The sequence below is a fragment of the Lissotriton helveticus genome, chromosome 11 (genome assembly GCF_964261635.1).
Source record: "Lissotriton helveticus chromosome 11, aLisHel1.1, whole genome shotgun sequence".
Taxonomy (NCBI): domain Eukaryota; kingdom Metazoa; phylum Chordata; class Amphibia; order Caudata; family Salamandridae; genus Lissotriton; species Lissotriton helveticus.
In genome coordinates, this window is record NC_136072.1 from 836,241,569 (window position 1) to 836,261,729 (window position 20,161).

A 20,161-nucleotide genomic window follows, 5' to 3' on the forward strand; every position below is an offset into this window, starting at 1 on the left:
GAACATCCTGTTGTGTGGCTCCTCATTCAAAAGGTAAACTTTTGTGGATCTATGAACGGCTTGCCTTGGTCGCTGAGTGAGCTCCGGTGCTAGCAAAGCACTCCAGCAATGAAGCCTTACTGCGCCGTGGCAAATGGCACAGGAGCCCCTTTATATGGAGGACAATTATGGCAGCGGGGACCGGAGCCTTGTCTTGCTGCCGACTGAGGTGTTTATTTTATCAAATTGGGGGCGCAATCACGGCACCTTATTAGAGGAATTCGGAGCACTACAAAGACCGTCAGGCTACAGGTGTAGCCACGCCCAGGATGCGGAGTCATATTACTATGGTGTGGTGCTTTAAAACTGGTGCGACGCTGCCCCTAAAGTCCTTCTGCCTTTGAAGAAGTGGTGTGAACCACGAAACGCGTCGGCTGGCTGGACTTATACTTTGGGGAAGCTGGGCTACTGTTCCTCGTTGTCTAATCCCCATTAAAGAATCTTTGGCTACAGAACATCCTGTTGTGCGGCTCCTCATTCAAAAGACAAACTTTTGTGGATCTATGAGCGGCTTGCCTTGGCCGCTGAGTGAGCTCCGGTGCTAGCAAAGCACTCCTGCAATGACGCCATACTGCTCCGTGGCAAATGGGACAGGAGCCCCTTTATATGGAGGACAATTATGGCAGCGGGGACCGGAGCCTTGTCTTGCCGCCGACTGAGGTGTTTATTTTATCAAATTGGGGGCGCAATCACGGCACCTTATTAGAGGAATTCGGAGCACTACAAAGACCGTCAGGCTACAGGTGTAGCCACGCCCAGGATGCGGAGTCATATTACTATGGTGTGGTGCTTTAAAACTGGTGCGACGCTGCCCCTAAAGTCCTTCTGCCTTTGAAGAAGTGGTGTGAACCACGAAACGCATCGGCTGGCTGGACTTATACTTTGGGGAAGCTGGGCTACTGTTCCTCATTGTCTAATCCCCATTAAAGAATCTTTGGCTACAGAACATCCTGTTGTGCGGCTCCTCATTCAAAAGGCAAACTTTTGTGGATCTATGAGCGGCTTGCCTTGGTCACTGAGTGAGCTCCGGTGCTAGCAAAGCACTCCTGCAATGACGCCATACTGCTCCGTGGCAAATGGGACAGGAGCCCCTTTATATGGAGGACAATTATGGCAGCGGGGACCGGAGCCTTGTCTTGCCGCCCACCGAGGTGTTTATTTAATCAAATTGGGGGCGCAATCACGGCACCTTATTAGAGGAATACGGAGCACTACAAAGACCGTCAGGCTACAGGTGTAGCCACGCCCAGGATGCGGAGTCATATTACTATGGTGTGGTGCTTTAAAACTGCTGCGACGCTTCCCCTTAAGTCCTTCTGCCTTTGAAGAAGTGGTGGGAACCACGAAACGCGTCGGCTGGCTGGACTTATACTTTGGGGAAGCTGGGCTAATGTTCCTCATTGTCTAATCCCCATTAAAGAATCTTTGGCTACAGAACATCCTGTTGTGCGGCTCCTCATTCAAAAGGCAAACTTTTGTGGATCTATGAGCGCCTTGCCTTGGCCACTGAGTGAGCTCCGGTGCTAGCAAAGCACTCCTGCAATGACACCATACTGCTCCGTGGCAAATGGGACAGGAGCCCCTTTATATGGAGGACAATTATGGCAGCGGGGACCGAAACCTTGTCTTGCCGCCCACCGAGGTGTTTATTTTATCAAATTGGGGGCGCAATCATGGCACCTTATTAGAGGAATACGGAGCACTACAAAGATCGTCAGGCTACAGGTGTAGCCACGCCCGGGATGCAGAGTCATATTACTATGGTGTGGTGCTTTAAAACTGCTATGACGCTGCCCCTAAAGTCCTTCTGCCTTTGAAGAAGTGGTGTGAACCACGAAACGCGTCGGCTGGCTGGACTTATACTTTGGGGAAGCTGGGCTACTGTTCCTCGTTGTCTAATCCCCATTAAAGAATCTTTGGCTACAGAACATCCTGTTGTGCGGCTCCTCATTCAAAAGGCAAACTTTTGTGGATCTATGAGCGGCTTGCCTTGGCCGCTGAGTGAGCTCCGGTGCTAGCAAAGCACTCCTGCAATGACGCCATACTGCTCCGTGGCAAATGGGACAGGAGCCCCTTTATATGGAGGACAATTATGGCAGCGGGGACCGGAGCCTTGTCTTGTCACCCACTGAGGTGTTTATTTTATCAAATTGGGGGCGCAATCACGGCACCTTATTAGAGGAATAAGGAGCACTACAAAGACCGTCAGGCTACAGGTGCAGCCACGCCCAGGATGCGGAGTCATATTACTATGGTGTGGTGCTTTAAAACTGCTGCGACGCTGCCCCTAAAGTCCTTCTGCCTTTGAAGAAGTGGTGTGAACCACGAAACGTGTCGGCTGGCTGGACTTATACTTTGGGGAAGCTGGGCTACTGTTCCTCGTTGTCTAATCCCCATTAAAGAATCTTTGGCTACAGAACATCCTGTTGTGCGGCTCCTCATTCAAAAGGCAAACTTTTGTGGAGATATATATATATATATATATATATATATATATATATATATATATATATATATATATGTACACCACGCTGCCTTTGCTCCTTCCAAAGGAAACAACAACGCCGTGTATAGCTGCCAAAGGATTAATTTATTCGGCCTTCATCAAACGCGTTTCAGCAGTAATTGCTGCCTTGTTCACCGATATTTTACAAAGTAAGAAGCAGCCATTTTAAACTTCTTTTAGTACGCGTCATGTGTAAAACTACAGAATATTAAAGAGTCTAGACAGACTTGTAGTTTTTCTGTGCAAGCATATCATCGTTTGTGCAAATACAATTGTAATAACAAACTCTGAATTATAAAAGCCCTGACGAAGTTCCCGTGGCACTGGGGAACGAAACGCATTGGCTGTGTGCCAGTGTTTTTTCAAGAAATTCAATAAAAAGAAGATTCTATTAAGTACGTACTTGTTACTAGTCTTGACTTCTACGAAGTGCACCTTCCTTTGGTTTGAACTCTCATAAGTATAACTATAACTGCTGAATTTCTATGGTTTTGTTGAACATATATATACATACATACATATCTATATATATCTATATATATATATATATATATATATATGTATATATATATATATATATATATATATATATATATATATATATATATATATATATATATATATATATGTACCAAACACAGTCACCTGCAGAGAGGAGGCCCACACAGACGCTTTGTTTAGCCACTTCTTTAATGGAGAAAAGCAGCATGCAAACACAGCAGGAATGCCTCACAGAACATCGTCCCAAATTCAGCCCAGCGCGTTTCATGCAGATTCGCACTTCGTCAGGGGCAAACAGGTTTTCAATGAAGTTCCGGTCAAGGCTATTGATAAAAGCACCATTACGATTCTCCGCCCAGGTGGGCGTGGCCATCCCATGGCCTTCTGGTTCTTGTGGTACTGTAAATAAAGTCTCAAGTGAGTTGCCGTCACTCAGCTCCAAAAGTGAAATGTATTAAATCCCAGGTGGGTAGCGAGGGTAAAAACATGCCGCTTGTCATGCTGGAAATGTGACTCCATCGGGCGCATCTGCCCTAATGCTGAAACGTCGGTTGGCGTCTCATGGGGCTCTACCACAGTAGAACGGTTCCTCCTCGCGGCTCCGGTTGCGCCGCTCAAATGTACCAAACACAGTCACCTGCAGAGAGGAGGCCCACACAGACGCTTTGTTTAGCCACTTCGAAGTGCGAAGCTGTATGAAACGCGTTGGGCTGAATTTGGGACGATGTTCTGTGAGGCATTCCTGCTGTGTTTGCATGCTGTTTTTCTCCATTAAAGAAGTGGCTAAACAAAGCGTCTGTGTGGGCCTCCTCTCTGCAGGTGACTGTGTTTGGTACATATATATATATATATATATATATATATATATATATATATATATATATATATATATATATATATATATATATATATATATATATATATATATATATATATATATATATATATATACATATATATACATATATATATAATTTAAAATGTAAAATTCGAAATAAATTCTATTAGCATTATTTACAGTTCAGTGTTTTAAAGTACCTTAAGGGTCCATGTTCAGTTCTAGACTTATTCCAATTGTGTAATTCTGGGCTGGAGTACATTTACTACTGGTTTGTGACCTTTAGATTTGTAGCAACTTTAGAAGGGTAGTTTGTGAAGAGCAATGTTCTAACATTTGTATTAGAATGCCCCTCCCTAAAATGCTCCTCACCCTTTCCTAAATTTCCCTAATCACCTCCCATTTGGTAGCAAATATTTCCCGTTTTCCAGCCACACCCCAAGTTCCTTCCGTATTTACAACAAAAAAACATGCAAAACTATGCATGCGAAGATCTCTGCCACGTTGTTGGAGATTTCAGAAGAGGAAAGATGAGTGAGGCGGAGGTCTCCCAATGTAAGTTTGTGAATAGCATTTTGTAGTATGTGAATTGTTCTAATGTAGTCGTACTTTATGTACTACAAATAGCAGTTTGTAAATAGGCCCAAGATTGTACAAGCATCCTGCATGCAGAATGTAAACACAGAAAAAGGACACATCTGGCAAATGACCATCCAAAGGAGTAATCCTCAGTAGCGTCATATGTTTTTTTTCACCCCATGTGTTTCAGCGAAGAAGCTTGAGTAAGGTTAGCAAAATGAATGCATTTCAAATGTGACCTTAACCGCATGCGTGCGGGCGGAATTCCGCTCGTACGCGGAGTTTTGCGAAACCGCATTTTACGTGACGAGCTGGGCTCGTCATCAGCGTAGCAGGAGGCTACCTCATGACGAGCCCAGCTCGTCATCAGCGCGGAAGGGGTTAATTAAATCAAGATGGTGGGACTCGACCTCATGAGAACTCAACAGTCTGGGCTCCATATCAACAACTATGGTGTGATGTTAGACCTCCTACTAACCAAAAGAAGAAAATATGGTAATATGGAAGCAGTGAGCTGAACCAGCTATGCATCTAACAGCCTCCTAATTCACAAATGGTGTCCGATTTGACCTCAGGAATAAAGCAGGAGCCTGAATAAAGAAATTAGTCGGGGTGTGCAAACTGTGGGGTTTATTTTTGCATAATTGTGCGAAATTATGTAAAAATTATTATGGTTTAGCACAAAATGCAGTCTAACATCCATAATGGATATGAGAATCAATTTCACATTAAACAAGCATTGGCAAATTCAATAGGTCTCGCCTATGCAAGAGCTATTCGCTTTGCCAATGTGTTTTAGCCATGTTGTACAACAGCATGGCTGCTGTTCAGCATGGCTAAAGGTTAGTGACGTAGAGGAGAGTAGCGCTGAGTGTGGAGTTGAATGGCGAAGAGTGGAGTAGAGTGGGGTGTATTGGAGTGGCATAGTGTTAGTCATGTAGAGTGGCATACACTGGAGTGGCAAAGAGAAGAGTGGACTGGTGTAGAGTTTATTGCCGTAGGATTTGGGCCCAGATCTTTGGACTGGGGTGAATGTGTGACATTGATCCACATTCTGTCCATCATTGTTGTGTTTGCAGGTACCGCTCTAAGTGTACTGGGGATGCTCAGACGTGAGTCCCAGGCACTCCACACCACTGGAATCAAGCTAGCCGGGCTGATGAGAGGTGTTACCTCGAAACCGGGCCGGTCCTCGGATGCTTGTTTCCGTTCTGGGAAGGACATGGCTTTTGTAGTTCGGACTGGACTGTTCCCATGGGGCACAGGGTCAGCGCTGATTTGCATATCGCCATTGTCTAACCCAGGGTGGTGTGGAGTGGAAAAACGATGGATTTGGGCCCAGATCTTTGGACTGGGGTGAATGTGTGACATTGATCCACATTCTGTCCATCATTGTTGTGTTTGCAGAATGTTGCACAGTATAGTGGCATAGAGTGCAGTGGTATTGAATTCAGCTGCGCACAGTGAATCGTAGACTGCAGCGATGTAAAGTGCAGTGATGTAGAGTGATGCATAGGGCAGTGGTGTAAAGTGGTGCAGAGTGGATTGGCATAAAGTTGAGTGATGCAGAGGGCAGTGGTGCAGAACAGAATCATGTGGCATAGAGTGTAGTGGCGTAGAGTGCAGAGTAACGTCTAGTGACAGAGAGTGCAGTGGTGTAGAGTGTTGCAGAGGAGCATAGAGTGGATCAGAGTAGAGTATGGTGCCATTGAGTGCAGTGATGTAGAGTGCAGTGTCACAGAGTAGTGTGGAGTGGAATGGTGCAGAGTAGCGTGGCTCAGAATTAAGTGGCAGGGAGTGCAGTGTTGCAGAGTTGTAAAGTTTCAGAGTGCCATGATGTGGAGTAGAGTGGCGTAGAGAGCAGCAGCTTAGAGTACAGTGAAGCAGAGTAGAGTGCATTGATGTAGAGTGAAGTGACAGAGTGCAGCTGTCTAGAGTGCACTGGTGTAGGGTGTAGTGGCTAAGAGCAGAGTGGTGTAGAGTGCATAGGCATTGAGTGGAGTGGTGCAGAGTGGAATAGAGGGGCGTAGAGTGCAGTGCCTTAGAGTGGAGTGGTGGAGGGTAGAGTGCAGCTGCATAGTGTGTAATGGTGTAGAGTAAAGTGGTGTAGAGAGCAGTGGCACAGAGTGCAGTGGTGTAGAGTAGATTAGAGTGGCGTAAAGCGGATCGGTGTAGAGTGCAGGGGCATAGTAGTGAGTGTCACAGAGTAAAGTGCTTTGGTTTAGAATGTATTGGCATAGAGTGCAGTGGCATGGGGTGGAGTGTAGTGTTGCAGAGTGGTGTAGAGTACAGTGACGTAGAGTGGAGCTGTGCAGAGTAGATTGATGCGGCCTAGACTGGAGTGGTGTTGAGTGCAGTGGTGTAGAGTAGAGTGGCTAAGAGTGTATTGGCATAAAGTAGAGTGGTACAAGGTATAGTAGAGAGGCATAGCGTGAAGTGGCAGGGAGTGCAGTAGTGCTCAGTGGAGTGGTGCTGAGTGTCGTGGTGTGGTGTGGTGTAAAGTGGAGTGGCGCAGAACAGAGTGCAGTGGTGTGGAGTGGTGGAGTGTTCATGGAGTGGCAGCGCACTGCTATTACAGACAACACATTTTCGATTGAAATGACCATTACAGACATACAGTTGTACTTATAAAACGATATAGTGCACAGACAAAAATATGTGGAAATTGCATCACCTAGTGTAATGACTTGCTTTGATCATATTAAAGTATTGGTTTCCAACACACTACAGTAATAACAAAAAATGTTCTTCATTTGTGTTCCTAATTCTTATATCTTCCGAAATACTTAAATGTTGCTGTGTACTAGAAAAAATCTCTTTCCTATCGCCAGTATCCAACAAGATTGTCATATAAATCCTCTTACTTTGAAGTCAGAGAAAGAAAAGTAAACAAGCAGCCTTAGAAGACAGTGCCTGACAATTGACCTTGGTCTTTGACTGCACAGCAAATGTGAAGAGTTAAGAACAAGATTTACAGGCCTATTTACAAAAAGGGAGCCCCCCTCCCCCCCGAAAGGATACTTTAAATAAGGTTTGGACAACGGGTGGGATGAACTGAACCTGAGGAGCCTAAAGCAAACCAAGTCATCAAATGGAAAGCAAGAAAACCCACAAAGCCAATGGCAAGCAACAGTGGGAACACATTCCCAGGTAAACATTCTGAAACTCCCCAAGATGTATTTAGCAAACCAGCAAACAGCAAACCCTGAGGATTGAGCCATTCTCAAGCAACAATCCAATTCCTCACACCAGCCATCTGTCATTGCACAATGGTAATGACTGCCACAGAGCATGGATCTGTCCAGAAACATGAGTAGATGTTGCTGTGCTCTGCCCCCAGTGTCCGAGTTTTGAGTTAACCTCATCAGAGACCGGCAGCAATAAGAAGACCCAAGCAACGGGTGGCTACGAGCGTCAAGATGGTGGTCGCACCTTAGGTGTGCTCCGGACCCCTCCGTCATCCGCTCAGCCATCCACTACCATCGGGACTGCTTGTCGCCTTGCGCCACATACCTTGCAGCATAGAGGTCTCTGGAGGTCCACTCGGGGCGCTGGGCAGCGACTGGGGACTGTGCGAGCTGCTCTGGTCTCCTGGACCCATTCTAGGGCACCCAACAAAATGGCGGTGGCCACCACAGTGATCCCGGACCCTTCGTTGGCCTGCTGTCCATTATCGGCACCGCTTTGCTGAGCGAGGGGGCTTCGAACCTGGCTGGCACCGCCTCTGTTCCGCCTGCTTGACTGGTCTCCTCTCCTGAAGGACCTGGCTCCCCGGAGCTCCAACATGCTGGATTGGGCCGTGGGTGACAGCGGCAACACTGGCTATCAGGTGTGCGGTGGAAATTAGTGGCGCCTAACGGCCGGCGGAGATTTTGTCCTGGATTCGCCTGCACTATCGAGGTGGGTCCTTTAGCACCTCGCAGCAGCATGGCTCCACGGGTTGCCCCTGTGGCTGCCAGCCGCTCACAGTGACTCTGTTGGACCTGTGCAGGTGGGACACTGGGTAAAGGAGCATTTTCTGTTGCCTTCGAGGCCTGGCCTGACTTGCCGGCGATGTGGACCTGAGTTCCTTGGACCCGCTGTGGCGTCAGACCACTACGTGTTGCTGCCCCGGTTGAGTGCCTAGTGGCCCTGGAGTGGAGGGACCTGCGCACGGCCCTCGATCGCTGCCCTGCTCCTTTCTTCTTTCTCTACTTTAGCCGCACCTTTCCGGCAGCGGGAATCTGATCCGTGTCGAGTCTTGACGTCTGCTGTTTGTCCCTGTAGACCCCCGGCCCGCCTGTGCTGACTTGTCAACTTCCCACTGCGAGGTCTATTAGTGGGAACTCTGCGCCCGTGTGTTCCTGAGGGTCGCCATGGGCAGAACGGACAGGTCGGCGAAATCCCCTGCCACCTAGGTGAAAATGGACAGCTTCACCACCTTGGAGGTGGGGGCAACCAGAGGTGCGATTAAACAGGAGGCTCCTCCGTCCGCGGATTTGGCCACCATCCTCCAGGCTATTCATGCCTCACAGACCTTGGTGGAGGGCAAGATCGCAGGAGTGCGAGTAGACATGACTCTCATTCAACACGATCTCCGAAACGCCACTGCTCAGATTACAGAGACTGAGACCCATATCTCCACCGTGGAGGATGACGTCCAACAACTTAAGGGATAGGAGTTACACCGCCGGGCGGAGGATGCCGAATACAGATCTGGACGCAACAACCTCCATGCGGTGGGCTTTCTGGAGCGGGTTGAGCAGGGCCCACGGTGGACTTCCTGGAGAGATGGCTGCGGTTGTGGATTCTGGAGGGCTCTTTCTCCGCCTGGTTCGCAATTGAGTGGGCCTACAGGTCTTTGGCCCCCAGGCCGGCGCCGGGTGCGCCTCCCTGGCCATTCATAATGCGTGTTCTTAACTTCAAGGATTGCGATGCCATCCTGTCTGAAGCTCGTATACAACAGCGATTACGCTATGAGAATGGTGCAATCATGATCTTCCCAGACTATGCCCGCGAGGTCCAGGGCCAGCGCCGCTCCTTTGGGGAGGTCAAGCAAAGCTGAGGGCACTCAACATCCAGTATCGTCTCCTCTTCACGGCCCACCTGCGAGTGGTGTTCGCAAACAAGACGCTGTTCATCGACAACCAGACGGAGGCCTGGACATGGGCAACAGAGGAGCACCCTCTGCGGGCCGAGGACTGGGCCCCGGGCGTGGACGGAGCGGAAGGCAGACCTGGCCGCCTCGCTCGCTTCGCTCCTCGGCCTCAGCGTAAACGTTCCCACAGGTTCCGTGAACAGAGGAGGTCCCTCTCGGATTCCCCGCCGGGCCACTCGCAGCAGCCAATATCGCTTTCAGAGGGACCCTCAACTGGGAGGCGATCTGGCTCCTCCGGCCATCTGGATGGCGGTGGTGCTTCGCCCAGTTCCCCGGCAATTGATCTCCCAGAATCAGACCTGTCCTGTAGCCCATTGCCCCTGAAGGACCCTGCTTGATTTGGTCTCTGCCCCCCCCCCCCCGGCCTGGCTCCGCGGCCGGAGATGGTGCATTAGCTCCAAACACTTCTTTCCTTCCCAATGGACTCATTAGCACACATCTGGACATGAGGAGGGGTCCTCCTCGCTTCCCCGTTTCTAAGCATTTTAGTTTAGCTGTTTACTCATTGGTTATTGTTAGGGCGACAGATGCTTCTGTTCTCAAAGTGTAGGGTGGTGGGTGGGAGAGGGGTTGAGGGGTGAGACCAATGTCCCGTGTTTTGGTTTTATGTTTAGTTGTTTTAATTTTTAGTTTTGTTGCACCAGCTTTCACACATCTTGATTTGCACCCCAAGAGACAGGCGGTCCTCCTTTCGGACACCTTGATGGGCCCGCTGATATCTAATTGGGCAGCCACGTCCCCCGCAGGACCCACATTTCACTATTACATTCACCATTTTGCCTGGCCCACCTCTGCGTGGTGCTCCTTTTCATTGCACCAACACTCATATCGTGTCCGGACTTGCATCCAGCGGAGTGCACGGTGTTTCCTTTGGACGCTATCCTATGCCCTCATACACTCCTTTTTTTTTATATATTTCTTTTTATTAAACATTTTGCGAAAACAAACAGCAAGGCAGAAAAACATATTACATACAGTACCAATTCCATGTCGGGGAAGGAAAAGCAATTCAAAGAAATCAGCAATCAAAGTAGGAGAGAAGGGGGGGAGGGCAGAACAATGGTAAAGCAAGTATAAAACAACAAGCGGAATGTGGGGTTAGGGGGAAGGTGGGACGTCAGGGATATCTTCAACAAGCGGTGTACATATATCTCCACGATAGCCATTCCAGGGTCCCCATATTCTACACCATTTCCGAGGTCGGCCCCGGGCCAAATACACAGTTTTTTTTCTAAACATACACCAGTCCATGTTTTCTTTCCATGCCGAGATCGTGGGCGGTCTCGGGGACCCCCACAATTGAGCAATATCCCTCTTAGCAATCATGGCTCCCAGGGTCACCCACTGAGTTTGCGCTACATTATGGTCAGTAGGTTCCCACACATTCAATAAACAGTGTCTCGCCTCCGGCAAGAGGGTGATCCCGGTCACTTCATTCATCACCTCATTACTTCTTTTCAGAAAGCCGCGACCTCACAACACTCCTGAAGGAAAGTCCCCACATGCTCACATCCTCGCTTACACAGACCATCATCAGAAAAACCCATGTGGACAAGACGAGGGCCCGGGACGTAAATCCTATGCAGAATCTTCAATTGGACTAACCGGAGCCGAGCTGGGATAGCGACCTCCCTTGGAGAGGAGACCACAGATTGCCAGTCCTCGTCATCCAGTTCAAGAACGTCACGTGTCCACAAGTCTCGAAGATGTAACAGGAGGTCCGATCTATCATTAATTAACTTTTTATAGACTAAGGAGATGGTGCTATCAGGCACATAGCCATCCAACAGTCTATCTTCAAGCGGAGTCGATTCCGGAATTACCTCCCTGACCGGGAAGACCGACCTTAACGCATGGCGAACCTGAACATAGCGGAAGTATTCCGAATTGCTTAGGTCAAACTCCTCCTGCAACGATTCAAATGATCTCACCTGACCCCCGACCCTGAGGTCCCCCACCTTACTAATACCAATGAGGTCCCATTTATCGAACCCCTGGAATTCCACAATTTGCCAAGTTTATCTGAACCAAATAGTGGCGTCGCCCGAGTCAGACGATCCGTCCAACCCGTCGCGCTAGTCGTGTCCCGCCAAAGGCGTACTGCTATCTTCGTAGGTCCTGAGAAAGACCCGACCACCGACTTAGAGTATAGCGCCCTATAATAGTTGCCACCAGGCAAAAGCCACCTATTCATGGCGAAAGCAGGATTCAAAACGGGACCATACATGCTGTGATTAATCGCTCCAATTGGGACGCTCAATAGTATCTCTTTATGTCCGGGAGGGCGATACCCCCGTCGTACCAAGGGAGCGTCAATTTAGCAAGCGAAATACGAAGTCTACCATCCCATATCAATTTCCGCTGAAGATCCTCGATCGCTCGAAAATAGCTAGAGGGAACTATATCAAAAGTGTTTTGGAGGGCGTAGAGAAAACGAGGTAGAGACATCATTTTAAATAGGGCAGCACGACCAAGCGGTGAAAGTGGAAGCCTACGCCACCCGCGACATCTTGCTTCTATCTGGACAAGGGCGGGAGAAGATTTCGTTCATATCGGACTATGGGGTCCAATGAGATATAAATACCGAGGTACTTAAACCCCGTTTGCGCAATCTGGATGGGACAGGAGCGTGGGAGAAGAGGAACGTCGCCTGAAAGAACGTATAAATAGCATTTGGTCCAGGTAATGATGAGGCCAGAGTTTCTACCAAATGAGTTCAAGACGTCGCACAAGACTATCAGGGATTTTCGCGGCGAAGTTAGGTACAATAAAATATCGTCCGCATAAAGCGAGATACGATCTTCAAATTCGGAGGACCACCGAATACCCTTCATCGAAGGGTCCCATCTGATCCACGCGGCGAGGGGCTCCAGGGCAAGGCGAACAGGAGCGGCGACAAAGGACAACCCTGAAGGAGTTCCCATCTCGAAACCAAACGGAGCAGATACACGACCATTTACAACAATTTGCGCGAGGGGGTCCTCGTAGAGTAACCAAACCCAACCAATAAAACCTGGTCCAAACCCAAACTTAGTCAACGCAGCCCACAAGTATAGCCATTCCACAGTATCAAAGGCCATCGTGGCATCCAATGACACCAAGATGGCCGGCTCACGCAACGTCGATGCTCTAGCGAGAACACCATGTAGGCGCCGGAGATTCAGGGCGGTGTTCCTATGTGGGATGAAACCGGATTGATCCTAGTGTATCAGTTCACCAATGATAGTGATAAATCTATTAGCCAGGACCTTTGCCAGAATTTTAGGTTCGGCATTTAATAGGGAAATAGGACGATACGACGCACACCTGCCTCTAGGTTTCCCCTCCTTGTGAATCACAACAATAGTAGCCAATCGTTGATCACCGGGGAGAGAGCCACATTCCCGAGACTCCAAAAACATGTCTCGCAAATAGGGAGCAAGCTTATCAGGTCTCAGTTTGTACAGTTCAATGGGTAGGCCGTTAGGACCCATTGCTTTCCCAGAATGCAAGGAGCGAATCGCCAAAGCCACCTCATCCGCTGTTATTGTAGCGTCCATTCGTTCCCTATCATCACTAGAGAGTCGGGGCAAAGATATATCCCGTAACAAGAGATGTGAGTCCTCTTCCGGTCTGTCTGAGACAGAGGAATACACTGTCCGGAAGTGATCGGCGAATTGCTGAACGATCTATCTGGGGTCAGTAACCCGATCACCACCGGTCGTCTCAAGAACAGGCACTACACGACTGGCTCTATCCATCTTATTTAACCACGCAATCAACTTACCAGCCTTATCTCCAACATCATAAAGGTGTCCTTGCTGCTCTATACCCATGGCTTTAGCTGCGTAAGTGACCAAAGCCCTGTAATCGAGTTGCTTCAAGCGCAGTACATGCAACGCATCGCGGGTTACCCCTCCTTCCAGATCTAACTCCAAATCAGCAATCTCCGCTTCAACCTTAACCACTTCCTCGTCCTTCTTCTTCTTGACACTAGCTATCAATGACAGGGCCTGCCCCCTAAGTACGGTCTTGAAAGCCTCCCAAAGAGATACAGCCAAGGAAACTGAGCCCTCGTTTTCGGAAAAATATTGGTCAAGAGATTTCACCAAGGCTGTACGAGTCTTGGGGTTTCGGAGGCACCAGGGGTTGATCGGGGCCATGCAGCCCTCAGTCTCAGAGCCCAGCTCCATCCGCAACCACAAGGGAGAGTGGTCGGAAATACCACGGGCCAAATGTTTAACCTCAGTGACGGAGAGGGCCTGCGCCGCCGGTACCAATACATAATCGATTCTGGAAAGGCTACCGTGCGCACCAGAATGGAAAGTATACTGATGCTGTATCGGGTGCAACATTCTCAAACAATCGACCAGACCCAGGGTATCAAGGAACTCAGAAAGCCAGTTTTGTGCACTTCTCAAATCCCTGGGTGGGTGCTGATCCATCCTGCCAGAAACCACCGCATTAAAGTCACCCCCCATGAGTAATGATCCCTCAGGGAGAGCTAGGAGAACCTGCCCCAGGTCAGCAAAGGTAATTGACTGCAAGCCAGGGGGGATGTACACAGAAACCAGGGAGATAGTGCGGCCCTCCCATCTACCCGTAAGAGCAACATAGCGCCCTCTATCATCAAGGACAGTGGAGTCAATTTCGAGTGGGAGAGAATTCTTAATCATGATACCCACCCCTCTGGAGCCAGAGGAGAACCCAGCATGAACAGCCAATCGGTATCCCCTCCTGTTCATAGCACGACAGGTATTACCAATCAAGTGCGTCTCCTGAAGGAGAACCACATCCGGGGATAGACGCTTCAACAGTTGCAGCACAACACTACGCTTTATCCGATCCCCCAGACCATTAACATTCCAACTCATCAATTTAAGCCCTCTACCCCCCATCCCGAAAGAGAAAGAAGACCCAACCCCTGGAAGAATACAGCACCTTGTTCAAAGTAGTCATGGATACATTGCCTTGAGAAAAAACACACACATTCCCAAACAAAACCCCCCGACCCCCCCCCAGCAACACCCCCGTTACACCCCCCACCCTGCACCCCTGCGTAACATTAGAAAACCACCCAAACCACCCAAACTTGCAGTGTGCCTGTCGCCCCCCCATCTACCTAAGCTACCTAAGAAACACAGAGGAGGAAAAAGACCCGCTATTGACCCGCAACTCCCAAAATAGATATTAAGTCAATTGTCAGGAGTAGCGAACCACTGTTCGAGGCTAACAAGGATCCCAGGATACCGTCCGCCGGCACCTATTCCTGTTCTGTCGGACCTCCCTCCGCTCCACCAGTCTGTGTCTCCGAGGAAGGCTGATTCGATAGAGTATCAAGCCAGTCAGCCACCACCTCAGGTCGATCGAAAAAATAAGTTCGCTCCGCATGTACAATTCGTAACTTGGCCGTAAAAAGCATGGCGTATTTAAGGTTAATGTCTTGCAATCGTCTCTTCACACCCATAAAGCCGAGTCGTTGCCTCTGGACCGATTGGGTGAAGTCCCGGTAGAAGCTGACAGTGGTGTTTTCAAACTTTGTGGGGCCACTCGTCCGTGAGGCCTGCAGGATAATTGAGGATCCTGGCTATTATAGGCCGCGGAGGGGCTACCAACTTCGGGCGACCACCTGGAACTCTGTGAGCACGTTCGATCGTAAAGAACTTACTCAGTCCCTTAGGTGCGAGATGGCGAACTATTAAGTCCTCAACAAAGAGGTCCGCTGCCGGATCTTCTGCTTTTTCCGGGACCCCTATGATACGGACGTTGTTCCGGCGAGCCCTCCCCTCGTAATCTTCGAGACGACGTATAATGAGATCGCTATTGGTCTTCAAGCGACGGACATCTGTTTGCAGACCAGTGACGTCTTCCATCAGACTGGATGTCTTAATGTCTAAAAATTAAACTTTTTCATTAGTTTTGCCCAGATCTGCACGGATCAGGTTGACATCAATCGCCACAGTGTCAAGTTTATGCGCGAGAGCCTCAATTTGGTGTCCTAATGAGGTTTTGATTCCATCAATCGCGGCCATGACATCTTGCAAGGTAGGCTCAATCGCTGTAGTAGGCGACTCCCTCGTGCCCGCTCCCCCAGGAGAGCCTTTAGGCTGGGTATAGCGATCCATACTGTTGGCTTGAATGGAGTTACCTCGTCGAGTGTTCTTGGGTCTCAGCCTGTCACCCTCCGATTTCCCTGCCATTGGGGGAGATGTGCCAGTGTGAGAAAATAAGCCGGACAGAAAGATGGCGACCTCCGGCCCTCTCGGGCGAAAACAGCCCCGGCCAGAGGGCACAATTCGAGAGTTCTCCAAATCCGGCAAAAACTATCAGAATCACATTCGTGGGGGACCCGGCAGCCGTCCGTGGACACAGGGGTAGATTCGTTCCCAGGCACTGGGCGGTTTGAAGTAAAAACCGAAAGTGAAACTAATCGGACCGACTACAGCAAGTCCCTTAGGCCCATGTTATTCAACTACAGCTCGGGTGGTATGGCAACTCCACAGCTGGGCATCCCGGAGGCATAGGCCGCAGTTTTCAAGGCACCGTAACTTCGGCTCCCGGGTTCCGATTGAAAAGCAGATTGCAGGTTTCGCCTCACGCGTGGTCTGTCTTCACAAAGACATCGATGAAGAACAGGATATATGACAGGATAGATGCGGGAGGTTGCGAGGGTCTCGGGAGCCCTAAGCTCACGCGGCCATCTTGGTCGCGCGTGAAGCTCCTCCCCTCATCATACGCTCCTTTTTGAGGTGGCTCCCCCTTCCGGGACTCCATTGCCATGTCACTCCACCATGTCATCATGCCAGATATATCCCTATCGAGTACCTATCTAAGCATCTTGTCTTGGAACTTTAATGGCCCTCTGGACCGTTTCAAGCGGATGGCTGTCCTGCGCTACGCACACTGCCTAGGGGTAGACATATTACTACTGCAAGAGACGCATCTGCTAGGTAATCATTGCTCCTTCCTAGCCTGCTATGGATACGAAAGGGCATGGCACTCGGGGATCACTCGGGGATCCCGAGGGGTGGCGATCCTAGTGAAGCGCTTCTTCCCCTTGTCATTGTGCGGACAACCCTCAATACCCAGGGTACATTTATGGCCATCAGCGGTAAATTGCACGGGAGCCTCATCAACCTCATATCGCTCTATTCTTAGAGCGATAAATCGCTCTATCGCTAAATCTACAGATCTCTTGGCATCCTTACCACTGGGCCCCACTTACCTCGGGGGGATTTCAGTGCGGTCTCTTCACCGGATCTCGACACGACCGGTCCCCCTTGCTCCAGTAGAATTACACAAGCAAAGCAATTGAGGACCTGGTCTGAGTCCCTGGGCCTATGTGATGCATGGCATACATGGCACCCGCATTCTAAGCAGTTCACACACACTTCGGCAGCACACCATACTCAAGCATGTATTGCCACCATTTTCGTCCCATCAACAGATTGCCTCACGGTCCAGGACATCACCATCCTTCCCCAAGGTATCTCGGAATAGTCCCCGGTGGTGATCCGCAGGGCCCCCCAGCCTTTATGACGCAGACATGGAGAATCAATGTTTGGTTTCTCCAAGACAAGGAGTTCCGGAAGACACTGGGTCAGGAACTAAAACAATTTTTCCTCTCCAATGACTGACCCGTCTCCTCCCTGGGCGTTCTGTGGGAGGCGGGCAAAGCCACAATTAGGGGGTTCGCCAAGGGCCAGCTTAAACGTCTGTGCGAAGCCCAAACAGGGCAAATTACCAGCCATGAGACGCAAGCCTTGCGCCTTGAGCAAGCCTCTGCTCAGTCTCCAGACGGCCCTGACGCCAGACTCCTTACCCGGCTCCGGTCAGAAATCAAGCAATTGTCGCAGGAAGCGGCCAAACTATTCTGGCGTTCATCCGTGGCCAGGGTGTATGGCTTGGGCGACAAGAACGGTTCGCTCCTCCGTCACCTTGTCACATACCCCAAGGCGAACCGCATAATTCCCGAGGTCATGGCGCAGGATGGCTTGTTGTGCCGCTCCCCAGATGGGATGGCCCGTGCCTTCGCCTCCTATTACCAGCAACTCTACATGGCCGGATCCCCGTACCTATCACTTGCTAACATGTTGGAAGTCGAGGGTGGCCCCCTCTCCAGCTTAGACCCCATTAGCCAGAAAGACCTTGAGCACCCCATCACATGCGAGGAGATAGAGGGAGCGATTGCCCTTGTTTTCTCCGGTAAGACACCTGGCCCAGACGGCTTCCCTCAAGAGTACTACATGTGCTATCGAGACAGTATCACTCCACACGTGCTGGGGCTGTTTCGGGAGGCTGTTGAAAAGGGCTCCTTTCCGCAAGAGACTGATTTGGCCACCATTTGGTTCTCCCCAAGTCTCAACCACCCTCGCCACGGTGTGCGGACTACTGTCCCATCTCCCTCATCAACACTGAGATTAAATTGTTTGCCACGATCCTTGCCCAATGACTCAAACTTCACTTGTCCACGCTGGTTCATCCCGACCAATGCGGATTTATGCCCTCACGTGGCACTAGGCATTGTCTTCGCAGGCTGCAAGTCGCCCTGGCACACTGTCATCTCCTCACTCCCTACCTTGCAATTCTTCTGGAGGACTTTGAAAAGGCCTTCGATTCGGTAGATTGGGGGTTTCTTAGAGGCCGTCCTTGCTATGAAGGGACTCGGTCCCCGTTTTCGTGCAATGGTTAAAGTTCTTTACGCCTCCCCCCGCGCCCGCGTCTTAGTGAACGGGGTTCTATCGGAGCCCTTCCCGGTTCGCAGAGGAATGAGACAGGGTTGTCCCCTATCCCCCCTGCTTTTTGCCTTGGTAATGGAGCCCCTGGCATTCATGATGCGGTCGTGCAAGAGCCTGCGGGGATGGGAGCAGCCCAACACTGAACCAGATAAAATTGCACTCTACGCACATGACGTCCTCATCTATTTGGCAGATCCCACCGGGTCAGGCCCACATTGCCCGCGTATTCTATACCTCTTTGAACGTGCTTCGGGCCTAAGGCTTAATCCGGACAAGTCGGCCTTGGTTCCCCTACACTTGTCCTGCGAATGTTTCGACTGGTAATCCTACATTCCTTTTCGCCTTCAATCATTCAAATACTTGGGGATATGGATTACCTTGCTTCCGGAGCTCAGCTGAGCTCTCAACATGGTCCCACTGGTGAAGAGGGTTAAGGCAGATCTCCAGAAGTGGCAGACATTTCCCCTGAACCCTATGGGGAGAGTCGCCCTATTTAATATGATGGTGCTCCCCCCTTTCCTCTACATACTGCAAAATACCCCCATCGGCTTTTCCAGAGCCTGGTTCATGAGCTTGACAGCATAGCCAGCAAGTTTCTATGGGGAAAGGGTAGGGCCCGGTTGCCGCTCAACGTGTGTAGGATCCCCTCATTCAATGGGGGACTGGGGATGACCCATCTATACCTATATTATTTGGCCACGCGGCTTCTCTCCATACATGACTGGTTCAATGGGGGTTGGTCAGACTCGGCATACAGGCTCGAAGTCGTAGAATTGGGTTTCGCCAAGATCCAGGCTATGCACATGACGTCCTCATCTATTTGGCAGATCCCACCGGGTCAGGCCCACATTGCCCGCGTATTTTATACCTCTTTGAACGTGCTTCGGCCCTAAGGCTTAATCTGGACAAGTCGGCCTTGGTTCCCCTACACTTGTCCCGCGAATGTTTCGACTGGTAATCCAACATTCCTTTTCACCTTCAATCATTCAAATACTTGGGGATATGGATTACCTTGCTTCCGGAGCTCAGCTGAGCTCTCAACATGGTCCCACTGGTGAAGAGGGTTAAGGCAGATCTCCAGAAGTGGCAGACATTTCCCTTGAACCCTATGGGGAGAGTCGCCCTATTTAAAATGATGGTGCTCCCCCCTTTCCTCTACGTACTGCAAAATACCCCCATCGGCTTTCCCAGAGCCTGGTTCCATGAGCTTGACAGCATAGCCAGCAAGTTTCTATGGGGAAAGGGTAGGGCCCGGTTGGCGCTCAACGTGTGTATGATCCCCTCCATTCAATGGGGGACTGGGGATGACCCATCTATACCTATATTATTTGGCCACGCGGCTTCTCTCTATACATGACTGGTTCAATGGGGGTTGGTCAGACTCAGCATACAGGCTCGAAGTCGTAGAATTGGGTTTCGCCAAGATCCAGGCTATGCTATATGGGGTCCCCATTCCCTTCCCCTTGCCAGAGGTGACACGATCTGTGCTGCTGGCCTGGCGGGCTGCTCTGCTACATACCAAATGGACGCACACGTTAACCCAATGTACACCCTTGTGGCAGGGGAACAGGCTCAGAGACGTTAACACACTACAGAGGTTTAGACTCCGGGACTTGTTAAGCATTTCGCAGCTAGGCGATGTATGGGTGAGGGATCACATGCGGACCTTTGAGGACCTTCAAGGCAGGTACTCTTAACACCGGTCAAAATTCTATAGTTTCTTGCAGTTACGCCACACTCTTTACACCCACCTTGCGACAGGCATGCGCCTTCCTGATCACAGTCCACCTGAAGCTCAGATAATGTTCGGTGACCTGGGGAGGGGTGGCATTTCCAGTATTTAC

The 20,161-nt window shown here is 50.0% G+C and overlaps 1 protein-coding gene across 2 annotated transcripts in view; it reads right to left on the minus strand.

Annotated features, from left to right (window-relative positions):
- PROM2 (prominin 2) overlaps positions 1–20,161 on the minus strand; it is a 464,577-nt gene that overhangs the window by 345,686 nt on the left and 98,730 nt on the right. The gene's annotated exons all lie outside the window — the stretch shown is intronic.